Source organism: Taeniopygia guttata, chromosome 27 (assembly GCF_048771995.1).
Source record: "Taeniopygia guttata chromosome 27, bTaeGut7.mat, whole genome shotgun sequence".
NCBI classification, from domain to species: domain Eukaryota; kingdom Metazoa; phylum Chordata; class Aves; order Passeriformes; family Estrildidae; genus Taeniopygia; species Taeniopygia guttata.
This window is the reverse complement of record NC_133052.1, coordinates 5,058,697-5,082,725: the sequence shown is the minus strand read 5'-3', so window position 1 is coordinate 5,082,725 and position 24,029 is coordinate 5,058,697. Positions and strand designations below refer to the sequence as shown.

Genomic DNA, 24,029 nt, shown 5'->3' with positions numbered 1-24,029 from the left:
AGCACATCCCCACAGCACTTCCCTGCACTGAAGCCCAGCACCATCAGCTGCTGCAGAATTCCTTACAACAGCTTCACCTCGGCTCTTTAACTCCTGACATGTCACTTGTAGCCTTCTCTACTCAACCATCAAATTATCCCTTCACAGAAGGAAAAGAAAGGAGAATTACAGTTGTCAGCACCAAGCACAAATAGAAGGGAAGGTTGTGGTTGAAATAAAGCCTCCCAAACTTGCTAGTCTTTAGCTATCCTTTCTAGAAAGCTCCAGGAGAAGCTGCCCCTCCTGTGAGGGTGACAGCCAGGCCAGCAGGGTGTTTGGTGTGTCTCCCCTTGGACTGGCTGCTGGATCCCTGGGAATTGTCTGATGGGTGAATCCTCCCAGGGATTCCCTCAGAAACTCCAGGGACTCGTTACCAGCTCAACGTGGGCAATCTGCCCCCCTGCCTTTTCCTTAGAGCACATCCCCCATACACGGGAAGGGAAATGGCATTTGGGCACAGAATGGTTTGGGTTGGAAGGGACCTTAAAGCCCAACTCCTCTTTTTCAGTGCACTTTTATGTCAGGCCACTGTTTAACACCACAAACGGAACACACCCAAGCTGCAGTGCCACGGCCTCAGGGACAGAATTCCCTCTTCAGTGCCCAGCTACACAAAGAGTGACACAAGCTCGTGAGCCCTGAGAGCATCAAAATCCTCTGGAGTGTAAGAAATGGTTTCCTTAAAGGTTGAGACTTGGAAGCATCAGCTGGTTCCAGCAAACAACAGAATCTGTAGTTCCTACTGGTGCCCTTACCCCAGGATTTAGGAAGGTGTGAGATCTACCAGGCAGTAAATGGAGTTCCCCAGAGGTTTCAGGGGTCAGCCAGGCTGGGGGAGTTTGGTTTGCTGGACAGATCACCAGTGGGAAAAGAGCTCAGCACTCCTGCAAAAACTGAAATCCAGGTACCTGTCTGGCCCAGTCAGGAGTGCTGCACTTCTCCTTTTTCCAGGAAGGAAATTCATAATCATTTGGATATTCAAACAAATCTTAATTGTGATTTAATGGCTCATATCGTAACTAGCCTCCAGAGAAAAGCGCTTTCAATTAACCATGTAAACATTCCATTTGTTACACCATTACATGTTCTGCTAATTTTCCTGATGAAGAGCTGGGAGCGGAGCAGCACCGGGCCAGAACTCAGGGAACAGAGGGAAAGGAGGGATGTGACTGGAAATTATCCCTTCTTCCCTCTGCATGTGGCACTGGGAGGGTGCCCGTGGCTCCTGCTGCCGTGGCTGGCAGGGCAGTGACCTGTTCAGGAGGTGGCACTGTGCCATGGGACTCCTGTCCATGCCATGAAGGATAACCTTGCTGCTATCCCTGGATCCTAGCCAGGTTCCAGCACAAAATACATCTGCCCATGGGATGGAAGAGAATTCCCAGGGCCCTGAGGCACAGGGAGATTTCTCTGCCTTATGGCCGAGAAATTATTATTATTATATTATATATAATATAATAATATACTTATTTATATATATATATATTATACTTATTATATATATTAAAGTATATAATGTATATATATATATGTTTTACTTATTTTATATATTTTATATATATATACTTATTTCTCAGCTGAATTCATTTTATTATATGTCCTTTTATTTTAATAGCCTCAAGTTTCACCAGCAGAGGCCCAGATTAGATAACAGGGGAAAATTTTCATGGGAAGGGTTGCAAATCACCTGAAGAGGCTGTCCTGGGCAGTGGATGTGGCAAAAACGCGTGGATGTGGCACCTGGGGACAGAGGTCAGTGGTGACCATGGTGGTGCTGCTGGTTCATGGTTGGACTTGATGACCTTAAAGGTCTTTTCCAGCCTCAATGATTCCATGATTCTCTGTGCCCTCATCAGCTGGCAGAGCACAATAATCAGGATGGGTCTATTCCCCTGGTGCCAGGAGAATGGGCAGGGAATTGTCCATCCTAGAAGAAATTAAATAAGACTAGCAAAGTAAGGATGAGTAAACTGCTGGTGAAACTCAATCAAAAATCACAGGAACACAGACTTGGGGGCATAGGGAGCACTTAAGTCCCACCCAGTGCCACCCCTGCCATGGCAGGGACACCTCCCACTGTCCCAGGCTGCTCCCAGCCCTGTCTAACCTGGCCTTGGGCACTGCCAGGGCTCCAGGGGCACCACAGCTGCTCTGGGCACCTGTGCCAGGGCTGCCCTCCCTGCCAGCCAGGAATTCCTTCCCAATATCCAACACCTACTACCTGTCAGGCCTGAATTCCTGTGCCAAGAGGGAGGTTCATACCCCCAGAACTCCTGGGAACATCCTTCCCTAGGAGAGCAGAGGGAGCATTTGCCCTTTAAACAATGGGGGAATTTTATTGTGGGGTGTCACTTAATCCCAGGATGGGTCAGGCTGGAAGGGAGCAAAATGACTTCATGTCCCAGGGTGACCTTATGGTGCTTGTATCCCCAATCGTGTGTTCTGTTTATGTTTGATATTCTGTTCTGTGCTTTCAGGACCGACTCTGAAAGTGAAGGTTTGTTTTGTCCTGTTACCAGCCGGCTCACCTCCCCATGCTCTGCTGTCTACAAGAGGCTGGTGCTGGCTGGCTTTGCTCCTGCTTTTGCCTTTGCTTTTGCTTGTTAGTTAGTTTAGCTGAACAGACCCATTTTTTCCCCTTTCCCTTTCCTGAATATCTCCAACCTGCTCCGGAGTGGGACCTGGAAACACCGAGGAGCACCGAGAGCTGCGCTCTGAGATCTGCAGCAGCACCCGCAGTGCCCAGAGCAATGCCCAGCGCCAGACAAGGGGGATTGTTCCCAGGAGAGACTTTCTGCATTTGTCATCTCTTCAGAGCACTGAAAGAGTTTTGTTGTCACCTGGTGTTGTCCATTTTCTGGTGCTGGGGAGTGTTTTGTTTGTTAAATAAACAGTTTTTTTTCCACTTCTCTCCAAGAAAATTCTTCCCGAACCAGGTGAGGGATGGGGGAAGGGGCCATGGGGGTTTGTTTTCTGGGGGCTCCTTCCAGAGGTTTTCTCCCAAATTTCTCCTAAACTAGGATACTCCACAGCTGCTGCTCCAGCGGGGCCACCCCAGAGCCCATGGCCCAGGACTGTGTCCAGATGCTCCTGGAATGTCCCCAGGGAGGGAAACTCCAGCCCTGTCTGGGCAATCCTGTCCCTGTTTATTCCACGCTGTGTCTCTTGGCCAAGCCGAGTCCAGGGGCCGGAAAGGGGAGCAGAATTCCAGCAGAATTCCAGCAGAATTCCAGCAGCAGAGGCAGGTCCCTGTCTCTGCAGAGGGAAAGGCCGAGCTGCTGCTGACCCTGCAGAGGTTTGGCTGGGCCAGGCTGTGCCCTGGAGCCCCGGCACCGCTGTCCCCATCCAGGGGACCCCAGGTGGATCCACAGCCCAGGCACCGGATCACGGGGCAGGGAAGGGCTGAACTAAGGGCTTTTATAAGTTATGAACCGGATGGGACTGCTGTGGCATGGGTCTCAAGCTGTTTATTTTTTAGCATCAGTCTCATTACATGGTTATGACAATGGGAAGATGTTAGTAGCTCACAACCAGTCAGCAGACCAAGAACTTAATGTTACAACTTACTTTATAAACGTTTTGACTAGTCACACATTATTTGTGTGACATTATAGTGATTAGATATCTAATCACTATAAGTAGTGTGCTTTAGTTAAAACAATGCTTGCTTATTTCGAATACAATACCTGCTTGTAAGCCTCAAGATATAATGCACAGAGCTCTATTATTAAGCTTAGACCTTCCTAATATCTCACCAGATGTACTTTTCTGCAACGTAGGAAGTTATTCTACCTAAGCATTAATACACAGACCATTGTTCTATTTGTCTTTTCTTTCTACTTCTTGTATAATTTTTCTGCTGACAAATCTTATAGCTACTGCTTAGCTCTAATCACCATCCTGGTGTGTCTGGGGCCTGCCTTTTGCAACGTGCCCAAAACCCTCTGATGTTAATGAATCCCACACTGAACCACCCTGGGACAGAACAGAGCCCTCCCAGCTCCTCTGTCCTCCCCCTGCGGGGGTTTGTGGGGGAATTCTGGCTGCCAGAAAGCAGCTTGAAGGCTCCTTGACAAACAGCTCTGGTTTATAAATAGAAAGTTTGGATAGCTTTTTTCTCCTCCTACCATTTCCATAAAATACGGAATTTACATTTTGTACATTTTTACACTTTATTTTCTGCCCATCTTTCATTTCCTCTAGCTAAAGGAAGAATCTAAAAAAAAGAGTAGGAAGCAAAAGGAAACATCTAAAAGAAAGAGTAGGAAGTAAAACACTGGGATTAAAACATGGCAAATGTTCATGAGCTTATCAGTGAAGAAGTTTTCAGAATCTGTTTTTTACCCTTATCCTTTAACCTCCTCCTCTGTTGTTTTCTCACCAGTGAATTACTATTTATAATTCAAAGATTTTTAACTAGAAAAGAATCTTTTCAGCTCCACTATTTACTCATCTTCTGACCTTCAGAATTAATTTCCAGCAATAGAAATCAGAATCAAGCATTTGTTGCTTTTGCTTCATTGAACCAAAGAAAACAACTGCAATCTCTGCTTTTTTTTTTTTCTTTGTATTTGTACTGAAAACAATAATTACGATTACAATCTCACATTCAGAACTGCACATCCCTTATCCCCTCAATATGCCAAGGCAAATTTAGGATGAGGAATAAACTCTCAGTTCCGTGAGTTTAAGTGATTTAATTTCTAACTCCATACAACATTGCAGGAGAGGATATTTGCAATAATAATAAGAACTCAGTGACTGACTTAGACTTGAGCTGAAAAAATCAGTTCTCATGGAAGCTTTGTAGCTTTAAATAGTCTGAACTCCTGAGAACTATTCCCAAATAATGTAATGGGATATTCACTTCAAATACCAGATAACAAAGGGAAACACCAGGTAACAAAGTTGATGTGGAGATGATGCTGTCAAAAGAACTGCTTGACACCACAAAGGTAAAAAGGAAGAAACAGGGCCACAGTTACAAAGTTTAAAGATCAGAGCTGGTTGTGATTTCATTTAGAAGTCAGCCTTGCTGTATCTGACATGTCAAAAGCTTCCCACAGCATTTCCCCCCTTTTCTGTGCTGCTGAGGCTGCCCAGGAGCTGCTGAGCTGCCTGCCCAGCCTGCCCTGCCCCACGCAGGCTCCTCTGGCTCCTGGCCCGTTCCCAGTGTGTTCCCTCGCTCGCTGGAGGCCCCAAAATCCAGAGCAGCATCCCAACCCTTCCTTCCAAAGGGAGCAGATGGCCCCGCTGGAGAGAGGCGTCAGTTCCAGGGAAGATCCAGCCACTGTTCCTCTCCTTTGAACAGACTCACCTGGCAGTGGGATCAGTGCCTGAGCAGTTCCCAGAGCTGTTTTATCCCAGTTTCACACAATGGAAAATGTCCTTTGTGTCCCATTCCCACCTGCTCCTATTGACCTGCTCCTTAAATCTGTCTCCCTGCACAGAGGACGGGAAAGGAATTCCCTGGATTTGTCATCCATTGAAGTGAGGGCAGAGGAGCATCTGGCTGTGTTTCTAATGGGCCCCTGGAAAGCAGAATTACCAAAGGAGTTCATTTCCTACTCATGTTCTGCTCTTGAACACAGAGACATGAAAAATAGAGATTTTCTTGTTCCTTTGTGGTGCAATTATGAACCTAAACAATTTCCACAAATTGTTATATCTCCTCCACTCATTAAATCACAGAATATCCTGACCTGAGAAGGACCCCTGGGATCACCCAGTCCCATCCCAGGCCCTGCCCAGACCCCCCAACATCCCACCCTGGGCACCCCTGGCAGCGCTGTCCAAACCCTCCTGGAGCTCTGGCAGCCTCAGGGCTGTGCCCATTCCCTGGGGAGCCTGGGCAGTGCCAGCACCTCTGGGGGAAGGACCTTTCCCTGAGATCCAACCTAAACCTTCCTTGGCACAGCTCCAGCCGTTCCCTCAGGTCCTTGTTTGAATTCCTAGGATCTGCTCTGACCTGTTCTGCTCAGGCACTGCCTTCATTTCTCCTAAAGCCAAGTAAATTTATTTGGCACTTAATAATAAATATTTTCTGCTCATTTTGACATCTTCACAACACAAATCAGTAAATCCAGTACAAGGTTGTCCATCCAGGAGGGAGCTACTGATCCAGCCCTATGGATACAGGGAGCCCCAAAGCCCCACATGTACAGCTTGACAGGCAAAAGGAGGTGTCGAATCCTGAGCTGCTGGAGCTGTCACACCTCTTTCCAGTGGGAATGTGAGAGACAATTTGCTGGGAGAGGTTTCCAGATGGTTTTCTCACTGCTGCAGACACCTGAGCCCATGTCTGAGCAGGCTCACTGTGCCCATAAATGCTGCATCCCTTTGCACCCTTCACACCTCATGTCCCTGTGTCACCACGGGGACCTGCTCCAGACCTCAGCACTGCTCTGGCAGCATTTGCTGTCCCAAAAACAGCATTTATCCTGTTTTCCCTGGGCAGACTCAGCTGAAGAATGGTGAAGGTGGAACAGGGGAATGGTGTGGAGGAAACAATAAGAAATAAGAATGACTGATTATCCACTCTCAGAATTCTTCCTTTCTCTGTGGAGGTGCAGGAATCAATGTCTGCCTTTTGTGAGGTCTCATTCATGACTGTTCTATTTAATTCAGTGTTCCTGTGATCATCTTAATTTCTATCCAGAGAACAGACCCCTGGCAGGATTCAGGTCTTTAATAACTGCATTGTCATTCTGATATCTCCATCTCTTACTCCTGATTTCCATTGTTTGCATCTCTTCAAAGGCTCGAAGCAGCAGAGTCCTAAAGGAGGAGATTTTTCACAGTTTCTGATATCAGTGCAGACGTTTAGCAGTGAGCAAATTAGAGCTGCGGTTATAAATTGCTGCTGGGGATGGGAGAGGAAATGGAAGATGTCAGAAGACAGTTCCTTGCTGCCCTCAGGGCAGGGCTGATCCCGTTTTTCTGCATCCACAGAGATCCTGAGTCAGGGAAGGGAAACTGCCCAGGGAGCAGCTCAGCTCAGGGGAGCTGCAGAGTGATTCCTGCTCCTTTCCATGGCTGTGAGCAGATCCCAGTGGGAGCTGTGCATGGACTGTGTGGTGCGTGTGGGACAGAGCTGGTACACACAGGACAGGGCTTGTGGGAGCTGTCACCTCAGGCTGACAACATTCCCCCTCTCTGAGAACCCATCAGAGACCATGGATTGTCTGCATTCCCCACCGGGGCTCCCTTGGAAAAGCTCAGTCTCAGGGCAGACTTTCCTGGATGTTTCTTCCAGCCAGTGGGGGAGGAAGGTCCCCACAACAAGGAAAGAGATTTGGTTTTTGAGAACTGTGACAATGCTCAGTGTCCTGCTGGCTGCAGCTGCAGGAGGGCAGGGTAGATGGGTACTGGGGAGAAATTCCTTCTGTGGGGGTGGGCAGCCCTGGCACAGGGTGCCCAGAGCAGCTGTGGTGCCCCTGGAGCCCTGGCAGTGCCCAAGGCCAGGCTGGACAGGGTTTGGAGCAGCCTGGGACAGTGGGAGGTGTCCCTGCCATGGCAGGGGTGGCACTGGAAGGTATTTAAGGTCCCTCCCAACTCCAACCATTCCATGATTCCATGATGCTGTTTCTCTTCACTGCCATTAGAAGGGGCGTCAGTCTCAGACATCCCATAATAAGATCACCAGAACCAGGTGCAACACCAGGAGCTGACACAGGCCATGAGTGATCCATGTGCAGCTCTGTCTGTGAGCCTTGGGGCAATCCCAGCCCCCAGGTCCTCAACAAAACCAGCAGAATTATTCCTATTTGTAAAGTCATGCCAGAAAGAACCAATTCCATGTTAACAGCAAACACAGGGTGTTTATTCAAAGCTTTTCATCACCTGAACAAGCACCAGGACATTCCCCTCAGTGTGAGGAGCACTTCAGGCCCATGGAGTGACTTGTAGGGACCAAACAGCACCACAGGGAGGACCCAAACCCAGCCCCTCACACCTCATGCCCTTTTCTTCCCCTCCCACTCTGATCCTCTGTGGCTTTCAAATTTCTGCACAAACCAAAGGAAACCCTGTCGATTTAATTAAGGCCAGCATTTACCCAAGGAATCCCCTCTCAGTCTGCACAGCTTTGCAGTTATTCTGCATAAGGAGCACATGGAGTGATGGAATTAAGAGGCTGTAAAACTAATCCACACAGAACACTACAGAGAGACATGCTGGGAATCCATCAGCCTGAAATTCATCTAGATATCCTCATCTGCAGGACTGAGGAGATGGAATTTGACAGAGTAATACTTAAAATTCAGTTTTCATCTGAAGAGCAAAGCACTTAACAAGTTAATTGTGCTTAGCATTCATGTTGAGAGCTCAGCACTGGTAACATCATCTCAGGAGAGAGGCTGGTTTATGAGGGGCTGAGGGAAGTGCAGCAAGCCCTGAACAGGCAAATCCCTGCCCCAGAGAGCCCCTGAGGTGACAAATGGCACCTCTGCAGTCTCTGTACATCAGAACTCTGGCCTCATTCTTTTACCCAGACACTGTACCCAGTGCTGGCCAAGCTCTCCCCAAGTAACACATCTTCCTTAGGAAGGGCTAGGACAGCCTATCCTTATTTTTCCTGGCTGCTCGTCAAAACAGAACAGAGCACCACAAACCTTTGAAAAGCTTTTTATTATTTTTTGTACCTCAAGCTGCAGGAAGCTCAGCAGCTCTCCTCCCTCACAGATCTCCATCTCTGCTGGTTTTCCCCTCCCCTGGCAGATCTTGGTGGGAATGTGTGGCTGGATAGAAACCTCTCCTTCCCCCAAGCTGTTTAAAGCACTGCAGCACCAGTTCGATGGAACAATTATGTTCTGTTCCAGTGAACAAGATTTATCCTTCCTTTAAGGAGAGCCTGACTTTGCTAAGTGAAAAACTATTTGCAGTCAAGGTTCCACAGCTCCCTTACAACCTGTAATCCACCACTTACATCCTCCCTCTAGTCCCACAGGAACTGAGCTGTTCATCATTTTCTTTCTGGATACAGGAAGTGCAAAATACCCTTGCAAAATAAAACCATCACATAAAGGGTAAGAGCGAGAGACAGTGAAAAGCCTTGGAGTCTGTTACCACTTAGTGACACCTGGGTAAGATTTGCCCCCTCAGAGATAAATATTGCACTCTATGAATCCATTCTGTTCCATGGAATATTTACGGTGTGTTCTGCAAAGCATTCAGTGTACAGAGGTAATTCCACTGTAAACTGTACATTACGGAACCATTAATATTCCAAAGGAGGAGGTTGGAAGTTGATAAATGCCAGCACTGAGGTCACTAGGGCCGCCCTTTCCTCTCCAGCTATTTAATGAGGTATTTGCACCAGCTCTCCTTCTCACAACTGACAGGAATTGTTCAGAAGAGCTGGGATGGGAACCAGCACAAACACAGGTTCAGGCCAGGAGGGTTTGGAGACTGATAACTGAAACTCCAATGAGTGCAAATTGAGCGTCAACGTGTGGCACAAAGTGTCTCAAATATCCCCAATTCCTGCTGCAGCAGGGAACTCCCACAGGGGTCACCAATCCACTGGTGTGAACTGGAGCACTGGACATGCCAGCAATTGTCCCATTCTAGCCCAGGAGGAGCACAGGGATCCCAGTTCTGAGTCACAGAATCATGGAACAGTTTGGGTTTGGAGGGACCTCAAAGCCCATCCTGTGCCACCCCCTCCCAAGCCTTGTCCAGCCTGGGCTGGGAAGGGATTCTGTGGAGCTGGGAAGAGATTCTCTGGAGCAACCAGAACAAGAAAAGGGACAAACACCCGTTGTTCTGGAACTTCCCCAGCACTGGGCTCCGCTTCCCAGCGGGACAGCAGGAGCTGCCCTGCAGTTGCTGCTGTGCCCCCAGGCCCCAGTATCCAAGTGCTGCTTTCAGGGCAGGAAAAGGAACCCAACACAGCACCAGCAGCACAGGGAGGGCTCACAGGGCAGTTCCTGGCACAGGCTGTGTGGTTTTTAGTTTTACGAATAGTAGTTCTTTGGGGAAACTTCTTATTGTGAAATCTTTCTTATTTTCTATAAGGTTTTTTTATAGTTGTGTTTATAGGTTATGTTAACTTATGGGGTATTGTTTCAAAGATGAGTTGTTTAAAGGTAAAGCTTTCTATTATTTATCTCTAAAATTATTTTTATTTTTGTAAATAGAGGGTTTTTTTCTTTTTTTGTGGGAGCATAGGGTCTTTATTCTTTCTTTCTTTCTTTGTTTAAACTTCTTATAGGATTGTAGGTATTTTAATATTTGCTTATTTTAGTATGGAGGCTTTTCATTTGGTGTTGAAAATCTGAACACTTATCTCCCTGTATTTTTATGTGTTATAGGAAAAAGAGTATTTTTCTATAGCCTTATAAGAAGATTTTAGTCTAAAATAAAAGATACTCTTTATTCTTCTTATTTGGGACTTGACTACTTTTTCATTGACTTTGGTACTTTTAAGTTGTTCTTCTACATTGCTTGTATTTTTTTTTTTAACTTGAGGGAGGATTGAAGAAGTGCAAGAGTTAGTATTTTGTTCGATGCTGTAGATGGTTACTTGACTCTGCTCAGGCTTAGTGTGTTTGTGGTGGGAGTTGTGGCTGGGGGTTGATGGTTTCTCCTTCCCCTTGCCCGGTGGCTGTGGGTGGTGGAATTCTGGTTGTGCTGGTCCAGCTTTTTAGTGGCTGGAAGCTTTGCATCGCTGTCATGAATGCCTCTCATGCAAAACCACCGCAGGTGCCCAGAGCAGCTGTGGTGCCCCTGGAGCCCTGGCACTGCCCAAGGCCAGGCTGGACAGGATTTGGAGCAGCCTGGGACAGTGGGAGGTGTCCCTGCCATGGCACGGGTGGCACTGGGTGGGCTTTAAGGTCCCTCCCAACCTACGATTCCCCGATTCAAATCAGACTAAACATTCAAGCCCAAAGGGTTTTTCTTTTCTTTTTTCACAAATTCCTGAAGCCAGGTGGATCACGTCCCATTTCTGTTTCCCCTTCCATGCAAGATCTGGAGCTGTTTCTCTTCCACATCACTGCAGAAAAAGCTAAGTGCAGACAAGCTGAGCCTTCAGAAATGTCACAAAGCTGGTTGTGGTTTGATGGGAGGGAGCAGCTCATCCCTGAGCCAAACCCGAGGCAGCTGCAGGAGATTCACAAGTTATTCAGCCAACGTGGAATCAGCCCCGATAAGAAACATCGAGTTACTGGAGCAGGATTTCTCTGTGTAAATTGAAATCAGGACTGTGTAAAGCTAAACTTTTGTCATGAAGCTGCAGAGCTGGCACTTGTATTCTTCCAGGATAAATTGGCAGCATCTACTGAGAAGAGCCTTGGAACAGTGCTTTGACTGCAGTAGCTGCTTTTAGAGTAACAGCAAAAGGAGGTAATCTGTTCTTCAAAATCCTAAAATGATACTAATTTACAGAGCAAGGGAATGAACTGCACCATGCTCTGCTTAGGGAACTGCTCCACAAAACTGAATTTCTACTCTAGAGCTGCTTTACTTTGATAATTGCCCATCTGGAGGAATTTTGTTAATTGTTCCTCTCTCTTCCCCTGCCTTTAATTCCAATGTTCCCTCTCTAGCCCAGGGGAATGAAGCTAAAGGGTTTTCATTTCAAGTTTGAAAAGCTGGTCAGCTTTCATTAGGGCCTCCGTCACTTTAAATCAGCTCTTCCCAAAAAACAATTGAAAATAATTACCTGAGCTTCTCCTGGGCTTCAGGGTCAGCAGAAAGGTGATCAACTGAAGACAGACCAAAAGACACTGCTCCTGTCAAAGCCTGGACACTTCCCAAGGTCTGAGCCAAGGAAATAACAGCGAGTTTCATAATCCCTGTTCGTGCCAGTTAAGAACCCACACAAAAACTCTTGCAAGTTTTATATGTGATTTCCAAGTGTCCTTCATGCTGCTGCTTCTTCTGGCTTTGTCCTGGCTCTTAGAATCACAGAATCATGGGATAATTAAATTTGGAAAATATCTCTAAGGTCATCGAGTCCTGTTGTGGTGTGTTTTGCTTTGAATCCAAGTTCGCTTCCTGTTCTCTCTAATCCCCTCCCTTCCCCACTGGCCAATTTTCCCAAGCCCTTCCCGAACCTCCTCCCTTCCAAGTTGTCAATCCTCCCTATCCCTACCCCTTTCCCCATAGAGTTCAGTGTCTGTCTTGTTGCCCTCAACACCCCATTTGTTCCTTTGTATTATTCCCCCCTCCCATTTTCCCTGGTGGGCTCATGAGCCATTTGCCCACCTTATACTCCTCTCTTACCATATCCTCACTGGTTCACTTTCCTACATGCCTCCTCCTGACTTGCTGGGTAAAAATTTCTGTTCACCCCACCCGCAGTCCTGTCTGGGAGCCCAGGAATAAATAAATCCATCTTGTGCCACCCCAAGCCCGGTGTCCTCGCTGTGTGTCCCTGCGGATAACTGGGATCGCAGAGCTCGCAGGACCCCGCACGGCGCTCGCTGCAGCAGAGTCCAACCACCACCACTGACTCACATCCCCAAGTGCCACAGCCATAGGTTTTCTGAACACTTCCAAGGATGGGGGTTCCACCCCAGCCCTGGGCATTCCAGCACTTTGCAACCTCTTCCACGTATCCATCCCCTTCCCAATATCCACCCTGAGCCTGCCCTGGCCCAGCCTGGGGCCGTTCCCTCTCCTCCTGTCCCTGTTCCCTGGAGCAGAGCCCGACCCCCCGGCTGTCCCCTCCTGTCAGGAGCTGTGCAGGGCCAGAAGGGCCCCTGAGCCTCCTTTTCTCCAGGCTGAGCCCCTTCCCAGCTCCCTCAGCCCCTTCCCAGCTCCCTCAGCCCCTTCCCAGCTCCCTCAGCCCCTCCTGGGGCTCCAGCCCCTTTCCCATTTCTCTGACCCATGGTAAAGTCACTCAGACATGCCCAGAGACATCTGCTGATTTTACATCTCCCTGGCACACCCTGTATCAATTCCCTGAGTCAGGACTGAGGTGTTGGAAATAAAAAGTGAGGCTGTGCTGACAATTCCACAGGGAAGGCAGCACAGAAGAAAGCAGAGAGAAGAGCTGCACAAGCAGCAGCAGAAGCCCAGTTTCTCAGACCAGCAGGGAAATGACAGCACTGCAGCACCAAAAGGCTCTGAAAGCTCCAGCTCCAGCAGATGGGATGAGCTGATCCAACAGCTCCCAAGAGCAGCCTCTTCTTCCCCTTCTCCCCTTGCTTCTAGACTGTTCCTCCCTCCCTTGCCTGTAACCAGCCCCAAATCTGAGCAGATCCACCCCACCAGGTCACCCCCAGTCCTGACCCATGGGAGCCTTACTGGGCAGCCCCAGGACTGGCCCCAGGGAGGGACGAACATCCCATTCCACAGGAATGAGCCCTGTGCTCATTCAGGTGCTCCTGCAAGGACAGATGGGACAAGGCCCTGAAAGGACACCAGGAGTCAGATCACCCACAGGAGCCATGAGGCCACTGCCCAACAGCTGCAACTGTAGTCCTCAAAATTTATTTTTATCTTTATGGAAAATGGGAGACTTAATCATAGAATCCAAGAGTTACTGAGGATGGAAAAGCCCTCCAAGGCCATTGAGCCCACGCTGTGGCTGATCCCCACCTTGTCATCAGACCAGAGCTCTGAGTGCCACGTCCACGTTCCTTGGACACCTCCAGGGATGGGCACTCCACCTCTCCCTGGGCAGCCCCTGCCAAGGCCTGACCACCCTTTCCAGGAAGAAATTTCTCCTCAGAAGAAATGAAGCAGATCTAGGGCATGTTTGACAGTAGCATGGTGTTATTGTCTACGGGGAATGGAACAGTGAAACTCCTCTTCACAACTACTCTTCACAAATGGGGTCATGTGGGAAAAGTCAAATTTAGACTGGGCTTAAGTTTCTAAAAGGTCTTCCCCTGATCACTGCACAGCCCTTAATCCCCAGGGGAAATTTGTTCACTGAATTCCTCTGCAGCACAAACACATAAAAGAATCTCCATCCCCTCTTATGTTTCTGCCTCTTCTCCATGAAATCCTGCAGTGAAGGAAAACCACACAGAAGCTCTTGGCCACTGCAGGTCCAGGGAAATGGGATACCTGGGAACGTTCATTCCTTGTCAGTCAGAAGTGCCACCAGGAGGGGACAGGCCCAGGTGCCCCTCACTGTCCCTTGGAGCCAGGCACCCTCACACACAGAAAACACAGATCCATGCCCAACTTCCAGCAATTAAACTCCAGATCAAAAGAACCACAACTGTGCATGTGCTTTGCTTATTATCAGCTTTCTCTGGTTGCCTGAAGGTCTTTCCAAACGTTGTCTTTAATTACTTTAATGAGAGAGAAAATGATCTGAGGAGTGTCAGCTCAATGGGCAAGGTCCTGATGGAAATGCTAGGTCTGGGATCATTAGTTCAACAGTTAATAGTACATTATCTGAAGTTATTGGAGCTAAATGTAAACAGCTCCTGAACCCAACTGATGTCAGGAGTGAAGCTGGGGAAACAAATTAGGAGAGGCTTTGAACTGAGCTTGTGTTGGTTCTGCTCCCACCTTCTGCAGAGGCAGCTCTTTGTTGGTCCAGAGCAGAAAAAATGTTTGTAGAGAGAAAAGAAAAGGAAATTGAATCCACTACAGGCTTGTCTTCACCAAAACCCTCCCGACAATTCCTTACAATGAACTTCTTGAAGTGACTGAGTTTATCTAAAGCAAATTAAGACAAAGCAAATCAAGGCCACTGCAGCCCTTCAGGGAAGGCTGATGTTAATCTGCTCCCTTAGCAGTCCTGAGCTTCTGCTCCAGCTCAAGGAAGGAGATGGAGCAATTTAGCTTCATTTGCAATGAAAAGGGATTAAATTGCAGGTACTGCCTCATCTCTGCTGCAGGTGAGTGCTGCCCACAGCCACCCAGCTCAGCTGACAGGCAATTAATTTGAGGCAGAGGTAATGTGATTCTGATTCTAGGCTAGGAGTATTTGCTGCAAGGATACAATCTGGTTAAATTAATCCCATTTAATTTTTCATTTGCCTTGGTGGGGCCTGCACTGTAAGAACAGCCCTTCCTCGCATTCTCTTTGTGAGGATCAGAATTCTGCTTGCTTCAGCTTGGAATTAGAAAGGGAACTGCATGAAAACTGGTGAAACCAAGGATTTTACTTCCCAAAGAAAATCCTTTCCTGAACTTTCCTGTGATGATGTCCCGTGCATAAGTTAAGCACTGCATGTATCAAAGATAACCAAAGCCATCCTTGGAGATTCCAACTCATCAGCCTATTGAAGGCTTCAGTATTTTCTCTGTCTTAGGAATAATTTTGGTTTTGTACAAGTGTTTGGAATAACTTTGCTGGTTTGTGGCAGATTGCATCTTTTAGATAACCCTGCAGTCCCTATCCATTGCAAAAACCCCTGGAGAGCAGTCCCAAATGCCCCAGAAATGCCTGAGGCTGAGTGCACAGGGAACTGAGGAGAGCAAAGGCTCTGCTGCAGGCAGATGAGTGAATTCAACACCTCGGGGGCTACGGCTGTCCTGCTTTGACCCAAAACAGGGAAGTTTGGGTTGGGAAGTGAAAAGCTGTGGCTGCCCCTGGATCTCTGGCAGTGTCCAAGGCCAGCTTGGAGCAGCCTGGAACAGTGGAAGGTGTCCCTGCCCATGACTTGGCAAGGTGTTCATAGAGACACAGGATCATAGAAACATGGAATGGTTTGGGTGGGAGGGAATTTAAAGCCCATCCCATCCCACCCCTGCCATGGCAGGGACACCTCCCACTGTCCCAGGCTGCTCCCAGCCCTGTCCAGCCTGGCCTTGGACATTCCAGGGATCCAGGGGCACCACAGCTGCTCTGGGCACCCTGTGCCAGGGACTCCCTGCCCTCCCAGGGAACAATTCCCACTTCCCAATATCCATCCCTGCCCTCTGGCAGTGGGAGCCATTCCCTGGGTCCAGTCACTATTTGTAGGGATGCTTTAAGATCCCCCTATGTGATGGGAGCTATGGGGTGCTTTGTGTACAAACCCTTTCCTGATCCAGGTGCAGAGAAGAAGACACAGAACATTGCACCACCTCAAAGTCTTTCCCATACCTGGCACTGCTTGGGGGAGGAGGAAAAGTGGAAATAGGGAACATGCAACTCTGCAGATTTTCAGATACAGAGCGACTGAATTTATTGAAGGAGCTCAGAACCTTCCCAACCCATCCCTTTCAGACCCTGTTTGCCTGAGGAAAAGCAAACATCCTGTTCACCACAAACAGCACAAACTGCAACCCTGTGATCTGAGCCATGACCCTGATTAAACAGCCAGGAAATCCTGGGAGATCTCCAGAGGCAGCATCAAATTCTTTGCCTTGGGGTGAAGGAGAAGGAAACAAGGAACAGATCTGTGCAGCCTCAGAAAGGATGAGGCCTTTCCAGCAGTCAGGCAGAGCATGTGCAGTGACAGGAGGGAGGAGTGTAATTACCAGGGCACCCAATTTCTCTGCTCCAGGCAGGAGCTGATCAACAGATGGTTTGCAAAGAGCTCTCGTTGCTCCTGGTGGTTCAAACGGCATAATTAGCCAAGGAAATGTGAGCTGTGACAGGAGTCTCACAGTCCCAGCAGCCCCAGACACAGCCAGTGACATTTCCCCATGTGCAAACCTGAGTGCAAGAGAAGACTGCTCTGAAATGTGGACTGGAACCAGGCTGGGGACCCAGCTGCTCATTCCTGCCTGGGTGCTCAAAAAAAGCACATCAAATGAGGAATGTGTTGGACACATCCACTTAAAAGCAATTTTCTTTACCTGTGGCAAGACAGGAGTTTGTGAGGTGAGGACTCCAGGGAGAGCTGTACTGGGAATCTCAGAAAAATCCTGGGGTTTATTGGTGCAAGCAAGAGCAGGGAGAAAGAAGGAATTTGCAATTCCTCCCTGTGAGGGCAGGCAGGCCCTGGCACAGGTGCCCAGAGCATCTGTGGCTGCCCCTGGAGCCCTGGCAGTGCCCAAGGCCAGGCTGGATGGGATTGGAGCAACCTGTGTTTACCCCTGGAATTGCTGTATATTCCAGCAGCACTCTCTGCAGACTGGTGCAGGCATTCCAGAGGTGCTTTATGGTGGATAAAAAGATCTTTCTAGAAAGGCCAGGGAAGGATTTATGGCCCAGCAGTGCTGAGCAGCCTCAGTTTGTCTTGACTTCTGTTTCAATTCCTGGACTTCCCAGACATCCGCAGACATTCCTGTCTCAAGCAGCTCTTCAAACTCCTAAGAAACTAGTCTTCCATTTGGCCAGGAAATGCCAGATCCCTGCTTTGATCTCAAACTCAGCTTTTTTTTATTTCTTCCTGGTGGAGTCATCACACCACTTGCTTTGGGTGATGCTGGCACTTCTCTGCTCAGTGCATTGACTCCATCCCAACCATTTCCTTGGGATCAGACAAAAGACAGGATTACTCAACCACATCTCTATTGATGAGTTCTGAACAGCTTTTATTTCAACAAAATGGAGCTTCTAAAGAAAAACCCCACTATTGACAATTTTCCTCCTGGCTTCTCCATCCTCACCTGGAGCGGGGCCAGCTCTGGGTTTTATCTGCACTTGAACCTGCGTAGGGGAAGGAGCTGCTCGGGTTTCCCCTCCCTGCAGTCCCAGTATCATGGATCAGCCTTGTCCATGTTCCCTTGCTGTGAATCAGCTCCAGTTCACAGAGCTCTGGTTGGAATGCTGAGGCTGTACCTGCCTGGGCTCCTGAGGGCACTTCAGGGCAAGCAGAGCATCCTTGACAGAAGTTATTCCTTGTCTTTTTGCCTCAGGCGTTGTCTGGCTCCAGCAATAACTGCAGGTTGTGCCGTTTCATTACTGAAGAACTTTTGCTGCACCATATTCAGGACATGAACTGTGGGGATTTCTCATCTCAGGAGTTTAATTACCTCTTTGATTGAAGCAAATGTTGTATCAAGTGGAGAGAGGGGAGGTCAGGGTTGGAATGATCTCCTCATACCCAGATTAGAAGTGCAGCTCCTGTATCTGACATTGGCTACTAATGAGGAATTTCAGATTCACCAGCTTCAAAGTAATCTCCAAAATGCAGCTGAACAGTTCCAGGATGGAGATTTGACTTCGTTGCTCTGCATTTTGCACCATGCCCCTTTTTTCTCTCCCTTTTGAGCTGTTTGATACTGTCTGTGTTCCTTGTGCTCTGGAAACTCTGCATCAGAGCTTTGGGAGCTGCAGTTGGATGATGAATGTGATTAAACGAGCCAGAGGAGCTGGTTTCTCTCTGCTTAGTCTTGGACTTGGCTCAGCTTTCTTATAAAGGATTACAAAGAGCTCCCCAAGTCAGGGGAAACAACTTGGTGACATTATTTATTTATTGTCCCACCGTCCCAGCCCTGCCACATTAGCCAAAACACCAAATCCACTCCCTTGGAGCAAAGGGTCAGGGGGGATAAAATTACCTAAGAAATGTTGCAACAAAAAAAAAAAAAAAAAAAGAAAAAAAAAGAAAAAAAAAAGAAAGAAACTTCAGAGATTCCTTGGAGGTGGAAAATTTCAATGTAAACCTCTTGTGTGGTGGACGAGGAAAAGGCTGAACACTGGGAAACCAGGCCTTAGTCCATGCTGAAATGTTGGAAGGTGGGAAGATGCAGCTTTTCAGTCCTGGAGACAGAAATCCTAGCATATTCCTGAGCTCCAACCTCAGTGCAAACTCATGCTGAGCTCTAATCCACTGCCAGAGCTTCCTACAACTTGAAAATCAGAGAGGAAAAGTTCAGCAACAAAATTTGCCCCATGGTTCTCATTTTTAAAGTTCTTGAACCAGGTCTTTCAAAGCTCGAAAACTTCTTGGCGAGAATTCAACCCCTGAGTGTTTAAAGGCTGGGAATCCAATAACTGAAGGTACTTACAACATGCCTAAAAGTAGGAATTCACTAACTAAAGTCTGCTTTGGATCATAACTCTGAAGTTTGGGTGCCTTGAAGATCAAATTTTTCAATAAGAAACATCCTGGAGGGTAGGGATTTCTTTTCCTGAAGTTCCCTCAAGTATCATTTAATGGACCAGAATTTCCCTCCACAAATACCCAGATTTCCTCCCGTTTCACCAGCTCCTCTCAAGAGTAAAACACTCATTCCATGACCTTTTAGGAGGAATTCAGCTCTTCCAAGGGACATTTTCTCCTACACCCAGCCCCTCCCTTGCGAGGGCCCCTCTCCTGCCAGGCTGATGTCCTTAGCAGAAAGACACAGCTGAAAAAGGCACCTCAGCCCAGCCTTTGGAATGTCCTCCAGGAGAATCTTTCCAGTCTTAAAGCCCCTGCACATCTTCATGGCACCAAGTATGGAATCAGAAAATGGAATCTCAGACTGGTTTGGGTTGGAAGAGAACTTAAACCCACGCAGTGGCACCCCTGCCATGGCAGGGACACCTCCCACTGTCCCAGGCTGCTCCAAGCCCTGTCCAGCCTGGCACTGGGCACTGCCAGGGCTCCAGGGGCACCACAGCTGCTCTGGGCACCCTGTGCCAAGGACTCCCTGCCCACTCAGAGAACAATTCCTAATTCCCAATCTCCCACCCATCCCTGCCCCCTGGCAGTGGGAACCATTCCCTGGGTCCTGTCCCTCCATGCCTTGTCCCCAGTCCCTCTCCAGCTCTCCTGGAGCCCCTTTGGGCCCTGCCAGGGGCTCTGAGCTCTCCCTGGAGCTTCTCCTCTCCGGGTGAGCACCCCCAGCTCTGCCAGCCTGGCTCCGAGGGGCTCCAGCCCCGGAGCAGCTCCAGGGCCTCCTCTGGACCTGCTCCAGCAGCTCCTTGTCCTGCCTGTGCTGAGGGTTCCAGCCCTGGAGCGAGCTCTGCTGCTGGGGTCCCATGGGGCACAGGGGGACAATCCCCTCCCTCAATCTGCTTCCGCTCCCTTTGGGTGTAGCCCAGCGTGTTTGGCCCCCTGAGCTGGCAGTTCACAATGCTGGCCTATGTCCCTTTCCTTGCTCCCATTATTCTGTCTGTGTGGGCAGGACAGGGACAGGGACAGGGACAGGGACAGGGGCAGGGACAGGGACAGGGACAGGGACATCCTGCCTGGCCCAAAGGACAAACAGGAGCCAAATTCTGCCTGAACAAAGTGAAATAGGTTGTGACAATGCCAGAGCTCCAACCCCAGCCCAAATCCGGCCTGAATTCTCCAGACTGCATTTCCTGCATCCTCCATTGCACCTGCTCCTCCTGCCAAGGCAGTTCCCCAGCAGGATCCTGCAGGGTGTCACCCAGGGGTACCACAGCTGCCACCTCCGTGCCACACTGGCTCCAAACAGTCCCAGCTGCCACCAGAGCTGCAGACAGACTCCGGGCTGCCACCACAGAAACTGCTCTGGGTTCAGCTGAGGTGGGGTAGGAGCTTCCCAGCTCTGCCATCAGCTGGCACCACTGATCAGATCCTTGCTGTCTAACCTGGTTCTGTCAGAACAGCTTTAAAAAATTCAACAAACAAAACCCCACCATTAGCAATGTTTTAAGCGAATCCAGATCATTTTGATAGAACTGGGCTAGGGAGCAATTTGAGCTGTCACAGCAGGAGCAGGGCTGGCCCCTGCCCAGGGACAGGGCTGTGGGCAGGTGGAGCAGGACATGGAGCTGAAACCTTTCCTCGAGGAGCTGGGGGTGGCCAGGCAGGACAGGGCTGGGCCAGCCCTGGGTGCCCAGGTGGCTGCAAAGCTGTTCCACGGGCAGGGCCACTCCAAGGCTGAGCCTGAACTGGACACAGAGCAGGACAGTGATGAAAGCACTGCGGGTCACAGCTTGCTTCGTACCCCGAGTGGGCTCGGCCAGGCAGGGCCTCGGCTGTGCCATGAAACACGGCCGTGGAGCGGGGCTGAGGGCTGAGCGTGCTGAGCACTGCCTGTGTGACACTGTCAGGGTGACAGCAGCATTCTGGTGACGAGTCACCCTGGGCTCATGGGGCTGAATAATTCCGTGTTTCAGTGATACCACACACGAGCTCAGGCAGAGCAGCAAATGCTGCCTCAGACACAGCTCCCAGCCCTGCTCAGGAACCTGCATCCGGGCGATCACAGAATCATGGAATCAGGGAATTGTTAAGACTGGAAAAGACCTTTAAGATCATCAAGTCCAACCATGAAGCTGATGTGATGTTCCTTGAGCAGCCCAGCTGCTCCCAACACTGTGATAATAAAGAGTTCAGCTGTAGAAAGAGGAATCCTTGACCCAATTAAGTATATCTTGAGTCTAGGTAGGAGTAAATGAGTGACGACACAATTCCCTGTGTGCAGGTGAGGCCCTGGAACACAAAATCTTTAAGGAGCAGATTTCTGGCTGTGCATTAATTAGAAGTGGGGACAAATCTTTTATGTAAGTGCCAATCTCAGCTCAGCTGTGGATGCTTCCAGTCAGTGGAAAGTCAAAGCAGTGCAGGATCATCCCCCAATCCCCCAGGGACTTCTGGCCAACAACACCCTCCCTTCTGAGCAGCTGTTGGACACCTCTGCTCCACCAGCTGTGCTCACGGCAGTGACCTTGCCGTGGCATTGCTGCACTTGGATAAATTCATTTTGGCTCTGCCTTGGGCATGGCTGTGCCTCTGCCTCACAGACAAGAATTTCTGTGCTCCTGCAGCCGCTCCAGCAGCCCCAGTTTAGCCCAGCCTTGGTCCCACCGGGAGGCAGAGCTTTGGAGTGGATTAGCAGCAGATCTCTGCAGCTGCCCGGGATAACAGAGGGGTCTCCAGGGCTCTGTACCTCAAAAGCTCCCTCAGCACTTCAGACAGAGCTGGGGGGGCTCTCTCCAGGCTTCCTCCCACATTTCCATGCAAACAGCTTTGTTTATCCTTTGTAAGCACAGACAAATCCGGCAAAAATTGGCCTTCTTGACTCGAGGAAGTAATTTGGTGTTGCAGCAATTGTCAGACACAGTGGCACCATCTGCCACGCTCACATGACTGTGATTTGCCAGACACTGCATCACCTCCCTGTTTCCAATTATCCTTTTCCTCTGAACAAAGCCTGTTTTTACACAATGCTGGTACATCCAAGGGAAAGGAGGAATGATAATCACTGTTTACCATTATCCAGCAATACATTATTCATGCTTCCCTCTCTTAGCAAAATCTTCCCTAATACCAAGTGGTACATATCGGAGGGGAATGGCAGAGCCTCTGGGATTCCAGATGACTTTGCACTGCTGTCATTAGCATAGGCTCTCAGATTAATCAGGACATTCATTATGGAGCAATTCCACTGCAAGGACTTCTTGGGGAGCAGGTGTAGTCTCACCTGGAGTGGGAGCAGAGCAGCAGGAGCAGCTCTGGTGGCAGTGGCAGAGGGACCTGGCAGGGCCACAGCGGTGCCCGGGCGTGCTGAGCATCCCAGGGCTGGCTGAATGATCCCCTCGGGATCACGGAACCTCAGTCAGGCCCAGAGCCCACAGTACAATGCCAGGGTTTCTCAAGGATCACACACGCTCCAGGCACAGCTCCAGCTGCTGCAATGGCATTGTCCAGCTGCCAGCTCACAGCCTGGAGGCCCCCAAGCAGCCCTGGAACAGCTCTGCACCAACAGCAGCAAAGAAGGCAGGTGCCAAAAACCAAACCAAAGCAGGCAGGGAGCTGGGCAGAAGATACCTCCAGCCAAGTGCTGCCTCTGTCAGGCTGTTTTAGCCATGAAAAAGAGATCCAACAGAGCTTATGTGGGATCGCTCACACAGAGACACAATGCTGGGGCTAGAAAATGTCTTGGCTGGAAATGAAAGACCCCCTGAATTGAGATGAAATCCAGAAAATTTGTAGGGTGAAAGAAGACTAAGATATTACTAAAATATATTAATAAAAAACTGGAAAGATGGCTTTTGCCCAGAGAGGTTGTGAACTCCACATCCCTGGCAGTGTCCAAGGCCAGGCTGGACACGGGCATGGAGCAGCCTGGGACAGTGGGAGGTGTCTCTGCCATGGCAGGGGTGGCAATGGGTGGGTTTAAGGTCCCTTCCCAGGCAAATCACTCCACGATTGTCAGTAGGGACCAAGGGAAGTGGTGCATTCCAGGTTTTGTGACGTCTCCAGCTAAGGACAAACAAATTTGCCAGCTGAGACATTTCAGTGCCATTCCCTGAGGAGCCAGAGGGATTTCTGCTGTGTCCAGCTGGCAGGAATTCTGTGGGAAGGATGGTAGAGAACACAGTGCTCTGCCATGGCCCTCACACCTTCACCTGCCACGCTCCAGTGAGTCCTCCATTAAATCTTAAAGGGCTTCTGCATAAAACAGAAGGGCAAGCACTTAAAGTTTAACAACTGTGACCTTTCACAGCCAAACAAATTCCCCAGCCAAAGGAACGCTTCCAGTTCCTCCTCAGTCCTAGGAACTCTCCAGGCTTCCTTAGTCTTTGGAATAGGTCCCAGGGCAGGTTTTCCTCCAAGTTTATTCTTGCAAATAGCAAAGGCAGCTGCTTGCAATGACCAAAATTCTCTGTCTTTAGCCAATTTCTGGAAAAGATGCTTTAATAATCATGTTCAGCCAGAATGACCCAGCCCCAGGGACAAGGTTGGTGCCTCCAGCTGCTCTAACATTCATATCACAAATCTAAATCTAGGAAAAATAGAAACACAAGGAAGTGCAGATTGCTCCTGCCACTCCTACCAAGCCTTGCTCAGCTGATTCTGGGGTGAGAAAAGAGGAAGAATTGCCTTTGGTTCAGAGCAAAGCTGGCACATCCTAAAGGGTCTTCCTTAGCTGGAAGTGCTGGGGGTCAAGCAGAATTCCAGACAGTAGAAATAAGGCCTGCACCCTCCTGGGCCAATTCTGTCTCTGTTTCACCACCAGAAAAATTCTGATCTTACAATGAAACAACAAAAACTTGTGCAATTGAAGGCTTCTGTAAATTCAAAAGCAAAACTGTAACTTCTGCTGAAATTATTCTATTGGGAATTTCTGCCAAAAGATACAAGGAGAGAGAGACTGAGAGAGAGAGAGAGAAGGCTCCATGCTTTAAACATTCATCTGTTCCTAATCTCCATCCCTCAATCTTGATTGTTTCAAATTCCATCTTGTAAATACACAGTTTATTGAAGCTTTATTAAATGCAATCTACTCTTCATTTT

The 24,029-nt window shown here is 49.0% G+C and overlaps 1 protein-coding gene and 1 long non-coding RNA gene across 5 annotated transcripts in view; both read right to left on the bottom strand.

The window, feature by feature from the left end:
* The window catches only part of ASIC2 (acid sensing ion channel subunit 2), a 417,185-nt gene that overhangs the window by 279,614 nt on the left and 113,542 nt on the right, over positions 1 to 24,029 (bottom strand). The window lies entirely within an intron of this gene.
* On the bottom strand, positions 10,486 to 13,373 carry LOC115490752 (uncharacterized). Of its 2 annotated transcripts, none has more exons than XR_003956733.4 (2): positions 11,705 to 13,373; positions 10,486 to 11,222 (listed from the first exon to the last, which is right to left on the bottom strand). It is a non-coding gene; the product is annotated as an uncharacterized lncRNA (long non-coding RNA). The 2 variants fall into 2 exon arrangements; XR_012052103.1 differs by having other exon boundaries at positions 10,486 to 11,142.